Source organism: Schistocerca piceifrons, chromosome 11 (assembly GCF_021461385.2).
Source record: "Schistocerca piceifrons isolate TAMUIC-IGC-003096 chromosome 11, iqSchPice1.1, whole genome shotgun sequence".
Taxonomy (NCBI): domain Eukaryota; kingdom Metazoa; phylum Arthropoda; class Insecta; order Orthoptera; family Acrididae; genus Schistocerca; species Schistocerca piceifrons.
Window position 1 is genome coordinate 898448 of NC_060148.1, and position 12364 is coordinate 910811.

At 43.4% G+C, this 12364-nt stretch overlaps 1 protein-coding gene across 4 annotated transcripts in view; it reads left to right on the top strand.

Annotated features, from left to right (window-relative positions):
• Positions 1-12364, top strand: part of LOC124719947 — a 52073-nt gene that overhangs the window by 22039 nt on the left and 17670 nt on the right. The window contains exon 3 of one of the 4 annotated variants that reach the window (XM_047245148.1): positions 11028-11144. The exons of 1 other annotated variant lie outside the window; for it this stretch is intronic. The gene's annotated coding sequence lies outside the window, so the exon portion shown is untranslated. Of the gene's footprint in view, positions 1-10531; positions 10619-11027; positions 11214-12364 lie in introns of those variants that run through there. 2 more of the 4 variants (XM_047245147.1, XM_047245150.1) reach the window with 2 other exon arrangements.

Below are 12364 nucleotides of genomic sequence, written 5' to 3' on the forward strand. Positions count from 1 at the left end.
CTTAGAACTGGGTTTCCATCTGAGCTCTTGATATTCAGGCAAATGGTCCTCTTTTCTCCAAAAGCATCTTTAATTTTCCTGTAGGCAGTATCTATCTTAGCCCTAGTGATATATGCCTCTACATCCTTACATTTGTCGTCTAGCCATCCCTGCTTAGCCATTTTGCACTTCCTGTCAATCTCATTTTGAGATGTTTGTATTCCTTTGTGCCTACTTCATTTACTGCTTTTTTTATATTTTCTCCTTTCGTCAATTAAATTCAATATTTCTTCTGTTACCCAAGGATTTCTACCAGCCCTCTTCTTTTTACCTACTTGATTCTCTGCTGCTTTCACTATTTCATCCCTCAAAGCTACCCATTCTTCTTATACTGTATTTCTTTAGCCCATTCCTGTCAATCATTTCCTTATGCTCTTCCTGAAACTCTCTATAACCTCCGGTTCTGTCAGTTTATCCAGGTCCCATCTCCTTAAATTCCCAGCTTTTTGCAGTTTCTTCGGTTTTAATATACAGTTCATAACCAATAGATTGTGGTCCGAGTCCACATCTGCCCCTGGAAATGTCTTACCATTATATAATCTATCTGAAACCTTCCAGTATCTCCAGGCCTGTTCGATGTATACAACCTTCTTTCATGATTCTTGAACCAATTGTTAGCTACGATTAAGTTATGCTCTGTGCAAAATTCTACCAGGCGACTTCCTCTTTCATTTCTTACCCCCCATTCAGTATTCACCTACTGTGTTTCCTTCTCTCCCTTCTCCTACTATCAAATTCCAGTCACCCATGACTGCTAAATTTTCATCTCCCTTCCCTATCTAAATAATTTCTTTTATCTCATCATACATTTCATCAATCTCTTCATCATCCTCAGAGCTAGTTGGCATATAAACTTGTGCTAGTGTAGTAAGCGTGGGCTTCATGTCTATCTTGGCCACAATAATGCGTTCACTATGCTGTTTGTAGTAGCTTACCCACACTCCTATTTTTTTATTCATTATTAAACCTACTCCTGCATTACCCCTATTTCATTTTGTATTTATAACCCTGTATTCACCTGACCTAAAGTCTTGTTCCTCCTGCAACCGAACTTCACTAATTCCCACTATATCTAACTTTAACCTATCCATTTCCCTTTTTAAATTGTCTAACCTGCCTGCCCGATTAAGTGATCTGACATTCCACGCTCCAATCCATAGAACACCAGTTTTCTTTCTCCTGATAATGTCATTGTCCTGCGTAGCCCCCACCCGGAGATCTGAATGGGGGACTATTTTACCTCCGGAATATTGTACCCAAGAGCACGCCATCATCATTTAACCTTACGGTAAAGCTGCATGCCCTCAGGAAAAATTACGGCTGTCATTTCCCCATGCTTTCAGCTGTTTGCAGTACCAGCACAGCAAGGCCGTTTTGGTTAATGTTACAAGGCCAGATCAGTCAATCATCCAGACTGTTGCCCTTGCAACTACTGAAAAGGCTGCTGCCCCTCTTCAGGAACCACACGTTTGTCTGGCCTCTCAACAGATACCCCTCCGTTGTGGTTGCACCTACGGTACGGCTATCTGTGTCGTTGAGGCATGCAAGCCTCCCCACCAACGGCAAGGTCCATGGTTCATGGGGGGGGGTTTACATTTATATTCATGTGCATTTTGACACTGATAATTCTTGCAATCTCAGCTGTAAGATGCAGCAAACAGGACTGTGAAATATGTGATAAATTTATAAGTGTTGCAGATAATCACCGCAACGATTTTCTCACTCCACCACTAGACCGTTATAGATGACAGGTACCACATACACTGCGTCACACAGTTTGTGCATTCACTAGGCCAAATACTCGCCTCGTTCAGAAATGTCTGGTTACAGACAAACCGCTCGAGAAAAGACAGTCGACTTCCCCCTGAATATATCGAGAGCTCAAAGTTTTATTTGTATGTCAATAAATGACAACATGTAATAAATTAACTTTTGTTGTTGCTATAGTTATCACTGTGAGGGGTCAGTGCGTGTAATACTTGAGACTCAGATGCACGAGTTGTTTTATGCCAGCCTTACAAATAAAAATATTTAGCTCACAAAAAAAAAAAAAAAAAAATAATTGTAGAAAAGGTAGTCCGTTTTGGGTACGATTAATATTCAGATGAGGTTCGATATATCGTACATTTAGCCATTGTCACAAATGAAGAACTTCCGAACAGTAAGTTAAGAACTAACACGGTAAACTCTCTCTAAGCTGGCCCTCGGTAATCCTATCTACACCCGGCCTCCAGTTACTCGAACAGAAATGATGCGCACGACAATAAGTTACTGTGCACGACAGTGCCATTACTTATTTACGATGTTAAACTATGTTATGCCGGTGTGAAATTGTGGCTTTATTTACGGTTTGGTACCACAGTTTTTAAAAGGAAACACGTTACACTAGATCTAGAGCAGAAACTTGAAATTTTAGTCAAGTCGAACCGAGGTTCTTCACAGCGAGATGGTACTGCCGAGTACGGTGTCGGATGGGCGACTATCTACGGCAGTGGAAAGAAATACATTGTTTGACAGTACGAAACCCGAACTGAGAGTGAGTCAGGAGAACGGGAGATTACACAGAGGAATGAGAAGTACCCTTTACAGATGCTTCGTAGGACTGTGCATTAGAGCAATTCCAATCAGTGGCCCGATAGTAAAGGTAAAAGCAGCTACGTTTAACGAACGACTTTGTGGCAGTAACTTGTCTGCATAAAGTGAAAGTCGGTTATTGAATTGGAAAAAAATGACACGGCCTATATCAGCTTATAGTCACCGGGAAAAATCACTTGGATGACAAAAAAAGGTCCAGAAGAGTTTGTAAAGAAGATACAGATGATAATGGTGGAAGAATATTTAACTGCATTTTTACAATGCAAGTGTAATGTGCCTCTTTTACTAGCCGCTACCGGCAAAAACATTTGCTGCGGAGACCAAAAAGGAAGTTCATAAGTACAAAGAATGGAAACAGAGCATAACATTAATGGCATGCCGTAACGCAAATGTGAGTAATAAACTATTACGCGTGGTGACTGGGAAATTCCTACATCCACGTCACTATCGACAGTGACAGAAGTACGCTATCGGTGTAATATTGCTCTCTGAAGAAAGTGTGAGTAGACAGAGGTATATTGTCTCGGTGGTTTGATGAAACATTTGAACTGAATATAGCTGAACAAGGAAAAGCTTCCTTATAACTGACAGTGCTCTTAATCGTTCTTCTGATGTGAGTCAAAAGTCCGACGGTATACGACTACTCCTTCTTTCAGCGAGTGGAGCAACCCCGATTTGGCCAGTCACTCGGGAAAGTTTAGAATCGATTAAATTTTGTTATCTACTTGCATTTCTCATCTCCTTGCCGAGTGGATGTGAAAACAATTCTACCGAGGTGATGTCGAAGATGTGGAAAGCATTTAACTCACTCTATGTCGTTTTCCGAACACGAGAAGAATGCTACCGTAACAAAGGACTAGAGAAAACCGTGGCGATTTGTCAATGCCGAGTGGAGGCTGTGCCGATTTGAAATTGCCAGCTGTTGACGTTTTGTACGTTGAAATGTCCCACGATCTTCGAGGACGTGGACAAATTGATGAAGGAGATGCTGTCAAATGAATAAATGAGGAAAACTGAGATAGACCAAATTTTAACAGACAGAGATATAATAAAAGTGTGGAGTAAAGTAATGATGAAAGCGATAGAGAGGAGGGTGCAGGAGGAGATAGCACAGAGCTTCTCACACTGGTGGTGCCCGAGCTGCGGACTTCTTCCCGGAGAACGTATTGCAGCAACCAGACACCTGCAGTACTGGCGTAGTGCCGGTATAGCTGTTGCACGGGAAAGAATGCCACTGTCTAAAAATTTGGTATGTGTTTCATATTGACTGACATTACTTTATTTGTATGCGCACATATGAGAACTTAGGTTTTCTGCTAAAATGAAAGTATCTTTGGATTTAAAAAAGTATAGTTGCTATGTGTTTAAGTAAATTTCAGACACACTCAATAATGCAGCATACCTGTTAATCCAGCACCCGTATGTGCAAGGAATGGACCAAACAGTGAAAGTCTAGTGTATAAAAATATTTTCATGACCGTTGTGTAGTTAAGTAATATAAAATGTTTTTTGACCTTCTTAGTCGACTTCACCCCAGTGGTCAACTACACCACATTTCGTGGTACCGTTGTGCAGTCTCGAACTTCTCAGCAAGTAGCTCAGTGTACCGGTTCTCTCGTATCGGGAGAATATCGTAGACTTGCCACCGCTGGTGATTAGGTTTAAAGTAGCGGATGACACGTGTAGGCGGGCGCCGCCTGGCCCGTCCCTAGTGTGTGGGTGCTCACCTGCACCACTAGTTCTGTAACTTTGCACTAGTTTCCATTTAGTGAAGCGTACATCTCACAATTAGTTTTGTATTGGGGATATTGTACTCTTATATTTGCAACTTGAAAGTTACCTACCTTTTGCCATTACAAAGCTAACTGTAGCTGCCAGTTCTGAGAATCATTACACGCATCTGCGACGGTCAGTCGTACTTTGACGAGTCACTTTCTAACGTATTAAAGTGCGTGTAGTTGTGGCAGAACTTGGTTTGTGTTTTTACTTGGTCTCCTAATATTTTACTGCTTACTCTTTTCAGGTCATCTCACGATATCTTGTGTAGAAACTGAAACTGGCAGTGGTACCACTTGTGTGTCCTTAAGCTGAAACATATTATTAAAAAAATGTTCATAATGTTTCCATTCACCATACATGTTTCAGTACCTGTGTGGCAGATCTCACATTATTGACGAGTCTATTTCAGATCGTAAATTTACAGGGCACCATTCGTGGGGACATTTGTGTCAGTATATGATCCTCGGGTGTTCCGTACATTTTATGAACACTTTTTTAAAACTTTTAACTGCTTCACTGTTGCCTGACTTTTGTTATATGCTCTATTGAAAGAATGAAAACAAACTTTTGAGCAGATATTATAAGAGAATGCTAAATGTACGTGTACACTTGAAACTGGCTCGAATGTACGAACTGTCCGAGAGAGTGGTACGTAATGCTGTGTTTCAAATAAAATGACAGCCTCAGTGGTAAAGGATAGTTTCTTTCAATTTATTTGTTATGAGTGTTGGGCACAAGTATAAAAAATGACATTTACCAAAGTCAGATTTCTTTAGGAAACTGATAAAAATGACACCTGTAACATTCCACAAGATGTTTAATGATTGCTCTGCTAATAATGCTGTTATACAATCAGGAAATGAAAACAAAACTCAATGTAACAAGTATTTTAATACTTCAGTCCATTCCAACCGAGCGGCCGAAACTTCGCACGGCACCTCCTCGCCACAGAAGTCTCAATTTATTTTCGGCTGACACGATAGTGAGTGTCTGTACACTATCAGCTCTGTACACATTACGAGCTGCAGGTCGAGGAAATTACTCGCACTCTTTCTGACCGTTTGCGACTGTCACGACCAGTTTGACACGGGGCCAGAACAACTCGGTGCTCGGCCCCAAACGATAGGTGTTGGAAGAACTGCCATTCGATCACCTCTTTTGTCTGCGTGCACTCGTGTCCGTTAGTCAAAAACTGCTCCTCGAGCAGAGCTGTTACCTTCGAGTTTTGTTTACGTCAGTCCTTCCGCGTACGCCCCCTCGCCCGAGCTCGCGGTCTTCTCTTGGTCACGAAGCACCGTATCACTGTCTGACCCCTCTTCGTCCGTATGGCTGCTTCGCTTTTCTCCGAAGGTTTCTTTAATTTTGCTCTGTCCGGTACCTGTCTTCTACAGCTTTGCTTTCTTTTTTTCTTCTAGCCGTTCCTGACACATTTTGTGCTTTCTGTTGATCTACTTTTTTTATAGATCTGTACACCTTTTTGGCTACTGCACATTTATATTTTCTTCTCTCATCTGTCGAATTTAATATCTCGTCAGTTATCTGAGGATTTCTATCGAGTTCCACCTTTTTGGACTTTTCGTCCCTACTTTGTTCTCTATCACGTCTCAAAGTGCCCCGTATATCTCGTTTCGTATTTCTTTAACCTATTTCGGTCAGTCATCACCCGACATTCCCTCCGAAGCTTTCGACAGTCTCCATTCGTACGAACCTATCCGGGTCCCATCTCCTTATTTTCCTATCTTTTAGCAATTCCTTCAGTTTTAGCTTGTAGTTTATTACAAATGGATTAGTCAAATTTCACGTCCATGTTTTGCATTTTAAAATGCAGTTTCAATACCTGTCTTAGCACCGTATAACCAACCTGAGAATTTCTCGGGTCTCCCGGTCTCTCCCTCGCATAAAGTTGCCGTTCCTCCCATTTCTTGATCACGGTCCGTATCCTCCAACTGCCACATTGTCGCCCGATTCTGGCAGTCATGCTGGCGCCTAGTGCTGCGGTCCAGTACGAGCTGCTCCTTGCCCGAGTCGTGTCGGGTGTACCCCGCCCTCAGTTCGGGGAGGCGTATAAACTTGGGACGCCGCAGCGTGCGGACACTTGTCTCGCAGCCTGACACGGTAGATTGATTATCTCGTAGTAGAAATAAGGGGAGGGCAGTGAATTCTCTCGCAATACTCCTCGTAACACGAGCGACACGGGACCGGAGCTGTGCAAGTTAACAGTTGTGTACGCACCTACTATTTTTCTTCTCGTCCTTTTCCAACTACAGTGTTTGAGTTCCACATCATAACTAAATCATCATAGTTGTTGTTGTTGTTGTTGTTGTTGTTGTTGTTTGATGCAGCTCGCCACACTCCAAACTGCCCCATCACTGCGTAGGTCGTGCACGCAGCGTCCACTCGAACGTGCTTACTGCAGTCGATCTGTGACAGAGCCAGCCTGCATTGTCTTGGAGGTAAAAGTCTTGCAGAATAACTGCGGGTTCTAGGAAGTGTGCAAATGATATTCACTACACAGATCTCTAAATGACGTGGGGTGTAATGGTACTTTGACTACCGCGCCTCCGCCAATACAAAGATATAATTTACGATCGCGCCTGTGGAAGAGCACTGCGCCAGCGACCGATTTTTATAAATAACTTTGATTTTTCTTGGGTTTTGTTTTTAACAGCTAATGGATTACTCTCTCTCTCTTGTCTTGATACGAAAGACGTGTATTTTTCCGCGCTGTGTTGAATGTGCTTTTGGGTGGAAATTAAAATTATATTACAAAGCGAGGTTGTTTCAATAGTGATTCGAGGTGGTTATCGCCAAATTTGTGAATTGATCATGACAGTGACAACTTGAAGAAGTTTTCAACAGACGGAGAAAAGTGAATGACGGGTCGTCCTACAAGGGAATTAGGAGGACAGCCATGAAGACTATATTGTAATTAGTACTGCGTTTCTAACAGAATTATGAGGTAAATTTCAATTAGTTTCTGATGCTATTTCCATACAGCCGCTTTTTGTAGCGTTGCCGACCCGGTCTGCCATGCACGGTCAAATTACAGCACGATCTCAATCAATAATACGAAGTCCGCCTTATCCATAACTGAAACCACCAAAATTCAAAACCCAATCAGATTTTCTATTTTATATTTTCACGGCAGAACCCCGAGTAAAGGAAACACTACAGGGGGACCGATGACCTCACAGTTTGGTCCCTTCTCCCCTCTTTTAAACCGACCGACCTAAATGACGTGGCACTTTTCCACTGTAAAAACTACAATGATCGTGTTCAGTTTCACGTCAGACATTTTTATGCAAGTACATACGTCCACCTCTCCATTTCACTATACACAGACATGGCATTAACAACGTAATCACTGTGAAGTTGAGAGTCCTTTGTAGACTCTGTATTTGCAGAACACGGTGGCCGCAAAGTACGTAAATGGTCCACAGACTCGAGTTTTTGAGACAGTCACCGAGACAATTAAAAGTATAGTGCGTAACGTGGTACGTTCGTAAATTTGAAAGAATCGGTAGTCACTGTGCGAGAAAAGTACACTGTGTAAACTGCACCTACGAGCCGGTTAGATGTATACGGTCGAAAGATTTTCGTAGAAACGTTGAAGTGAACTCCGCGGACACTTTGTACAGGTGTCGACAAGGTAACGGTGAGCTGCATCTTTTGTACACAGAACCAACACGTAGAGATGTGCCGTAAACTCGAGACTTGACTCTGGTGTGACCTGGACTAGCCGCAGCAACTCGGGATCCTGCACACGTGTCGTACGAGTGCTAGCTGGTCGTGTAATGAAAATTTTGCGTGACGTGCGGCTGAATAAAGACTGGCATACGAACGTATTGTGATCTCAGAAACTGCGGAGTCATTTGAAAAATGACTAGGTCAGATTTTTCCCCTGAGGATGGACTAAGGGTATTAACAGTAACTTGGCTTATGAAATATGTGGCGGTTTGGAAAACCATTTTATGTGTCTGCATTTGGAATACCACCCTTACTGTTACGAGGGCCGTATTGAAAACTGTGGAAAATTGTGCAAAAATCTCTATCGATGGCTTAATTGATTAGTGAAGTATGCCTTCTTTTGCTTAAAACCCAGGTCAGCAAAAATATAATGGCAAAGGTCGGAATATAATATGCACAGAAGCAAAATTTGCAAGGGAAAATTTCGTCGGGTAATTAGGGTAAATGAAATTTTAATGTGTTACAGAAAACTTAGACATACGTACTGGTGTCATTACATCCATAAATGCATATTAGCTCAGTCGTGCTGTAGTAAAAGTTAAGTTATTAGTATCTCTCAATTACTGAGGTTTCCAGGAAAAATAGACACCTAATTGTGACTGGCACTTTGTAAAGAATGCCTCAAATAATGAATTGAAATGGGGAATGGCTTAGTTAAGATTTTGAAAATATAATGTAATTATATGAATATAATTGAGGGAAACATTCCATGTGGGAAAAATATATCTAAAAACAAAGATTATGTGACTTACCAAATGAAAGCGCTGGCATGTCGATAGACACACAAAATTCAAGCTTTCGCAACCAACGGTTGCTTCATCAGGAAAGAGGGAAGGAGAGGGAAAGACAAAAGGATGTGGGTTTTAAGGGAGAGGGTAAGGAGTCATTCCAATCCCAGGAGCGGAATGACTTACCTTAGGGGGGAAAAAGGACAGGTATACACTCGCGCACACACACACACATAGCCATCCACACATATACAGACACAAGCAGACATATTTAAAGACAAAGAGTTTGGGCAGAGATGTAAGTCGAGGTGGAAGTACAGAGGCAAAGATGTTGTCGAATGACAGGTGAGGTATGAGCGGTGGCAGCTTGAAATTAGCGGAGGTTGAGGCCTGGCGGGTAACGAGAAGAGAGGATATGCTGAAGGGCAAGTTCCCATCTCCGGAGTTCTGACAGGTTGGCGTTAGTGGGAATAATCCAGATAACCCGGACGGTGTAACACTGTGCCAAGATGTGTTGGCCATGCACTGAGGCACGTTTAGGCACAGGGTGATCCTCATTACCGACAAACACTGCCTGCCTGTGTCCGTTCGTGCGAATGGACAGTTTGTTGCTGGTCATTCCCACATAGAAAGCTTCACAGTGTAGGCAGGTCAGTTGGTAAATCACGTGGGTGCTTTCACACGTGGCTCTGCCTTTGATCGTGAACACCTTCAGGGTTACAGGACTGGAGTAGGTGGTGCTGGTGGGAGGGGGCACGGGACAGGTTTTACGCCGGGGGCGGTTACAAGGGTTCTGGCTCCTACCCTTGTAACCACCCGTGGTGTAAAACCTGTCCCGTGCACCCTCCCACCACCAGGTGTTGTCGGGATAAGCAAAACTGGCATTCTACAGGTCAGAATGTGGTACGTTAGACGCCTCAGTCAGGTACTTAGGTTAAAGAATTTGAAACGGGATGCGGCTATGTCGAATTTAGATATAGTGGGAATCGGTGAAGTGCTGGGGTGGGAAGGACGTGATTTGTGGTCGGGTGAGTACGGGGTTATCGACGAGAAATCCGATAGTGCTAATCTAGGAGTAGCCCCGGTAACGAATAAGAGAACAGGAATGCGGATAAGCTGCTACGAACACTGCAGTGAACGGGTTACGGTAAGTGGCACGGGTACGAGGCCACCAGAGCGGTATGAGATCGTACTTCGACTCGCTGCGTACACGGCAGACGGGTCGGAAGAACTTCCAACTTTCCCCTCGAGTAGACACCGGAAGCGAAGTCCGGAACGCGGACGCGGTGCCGTCTGATGTCGCCTGTCCGATTTCCCTCCTGCCACCGACAGTGTCACCTTGCCGGTAGTGGCTCGACTTTCTCTGCCGCTCCCGACTCCCGAAACGCGAGCCTAGGAACGGTCCGGCAGTTACACCTGTACGCGTGTAACACACTCGTTCTCCGGAACTGGCAGTACGCCGACTCCTACCCGTGCCTCTACCTTTGCCGGCCGCCTCTGCTGACGAGTTTGACTGTAGTGCCAGATGAGACAGCTGGTAAGGAAATTATTGTGTTACTGTCTCCTCACTTTTTCCCAGAATGCAACTAAATTACAAAACTGCGATATGCGAATGTAATGTATTTTTGTTTTGTGGTTTCCAGGTGTAGAAACATATGGAGAAGGCAAATTGAATTCTCAAGTATGTCGCATATCACAGAGCCGTTGCCACCCGTCCAGCCCTGCCTCCCGTCCTACACACCCGTATCCGTACAATTATATCGCACCGGCTTAGTAGTGTGTGTGTGTGGGGGGGGGGGGGGGGGTGGTGCACGTGTGCGTGTGTGTGTGCATGTGTTCCTGTACATATGTCTGTTTGCAGTAATTAGTAATATTTTCAGCATGCAGTCGGGAGCTGCTCTTCTTGCATCTATTTACAATTCTTGGGCAGAAGTGTAACAGGTAATACGTGTGGTACAAAATGCACGTGCTAAGCTAAAACCGTGTTTCCATTTAGATATCCCTTTCCCTTCCTAAAGAGGTATTGTTTAATGCATGTCATTCTCAGAATTGAACTGCACAGTTATTTAGTAGTACTGGACATAACATATGTTTAATTATTTCCTGCAACAGTCACATGCCCATTTATGTTTATTTCAGGATACGAGTTAGACCCGATCAAGTGTAAGGCTGTGATTATACACCAGAGAATGGCCCAACCGGTCCGACTGCCGAACACTCTGACGTGTGTGGGAAGAACTGACAGAGTTCCAAATGGTGCCTCTTCGTAACAATGCAATGACATTTTCTTTTGTTGAAAATGAGCCCTAAGGATAAAAGTTTGTGGTAAATGCCATCTCAGTAAAAATACAAATCAATATAAATTTAATTTCCATTTTATTACCAGACGGAAGTAAACTAATTAACAAAACTTACAACTGCACCCGTAGATTTACAGTCCACTCCCAATACGGGTGACACAAGTCCCAGGCGATCAGCCCGGCTCACTCGAGTGTCGGAGAGGTCGGCTGTACGTTAACTAAAGAACTCACCCTCAGACTGTAGTAACTCAGTTGGCAGGTTAGTGAAGTAATTTATGTATAAAGAAACTGCATATGTAAATCCCGTGGCATTGTCAAAACAGGTCAATTATCTTTTAAATCTGATAAATGTTTATGCGACGATTGCCACGTATGTGAATTGTGGCGTTACGCGGTTGAGGATTGGAATAGAAATGGAGGTAAATTATAATTTACACAGTGCACAGTAGCAACACAAGCTGAACACGTGTGTGCAAAGTTCGTTTAGCAGTGCATTAATCACAAAATTCTTAAGGAAACACTGGAAGCCGGCAGCACTTGTTGCCACTAACAGTCGGTGTGAAAACGAGCAGACGAGTCCTCGACAGTCGGGTCTCGATATTAACTGCAGCAAAACTGCCGACGTACTGAGAGGGCCATTAAAGTACGAGCCTCCGTTCGCCGAAATTATTCGGAGTCCGACGCTCGGCACCCGAAAGGAGCCGAAGTACGTAACCGGTGCACCCGCTTCGCCATCCGGACGACCTCGTCGGCCGCCGAACCTACTCGCGACGGACTGAAGTCTCCGACAGAAGTGAGGTGCGGGCAAGAGACTGCCGTTCGTTCTCAAATACTTTCCACGATGTCGCACATTGCAGAATCCGTATTATGTATCGAAACAGTGAGCACTGTTTCAATGTAACACTATTTACGTGTGTACAAACAATGTTAGAATAATCTACAATCCTTGCCTTCATTTTGTGACCCACTGTTCAAAAAATTGACAGTTTATTGCGAAACTGAGAAATGTGCTGATGTTCAGTTTTACAATACGAAATAGTTATGTTAAAATTTCAAAATACGTACGGCCAGCCTCGAGAAAATTTGTCCTTTGAGCCTCTAGACACATGTTCTTTCAAGCAAATGTTTCACATTCATTATTTACACTTCTGTAGCAATTTAATATAACTGTTATTA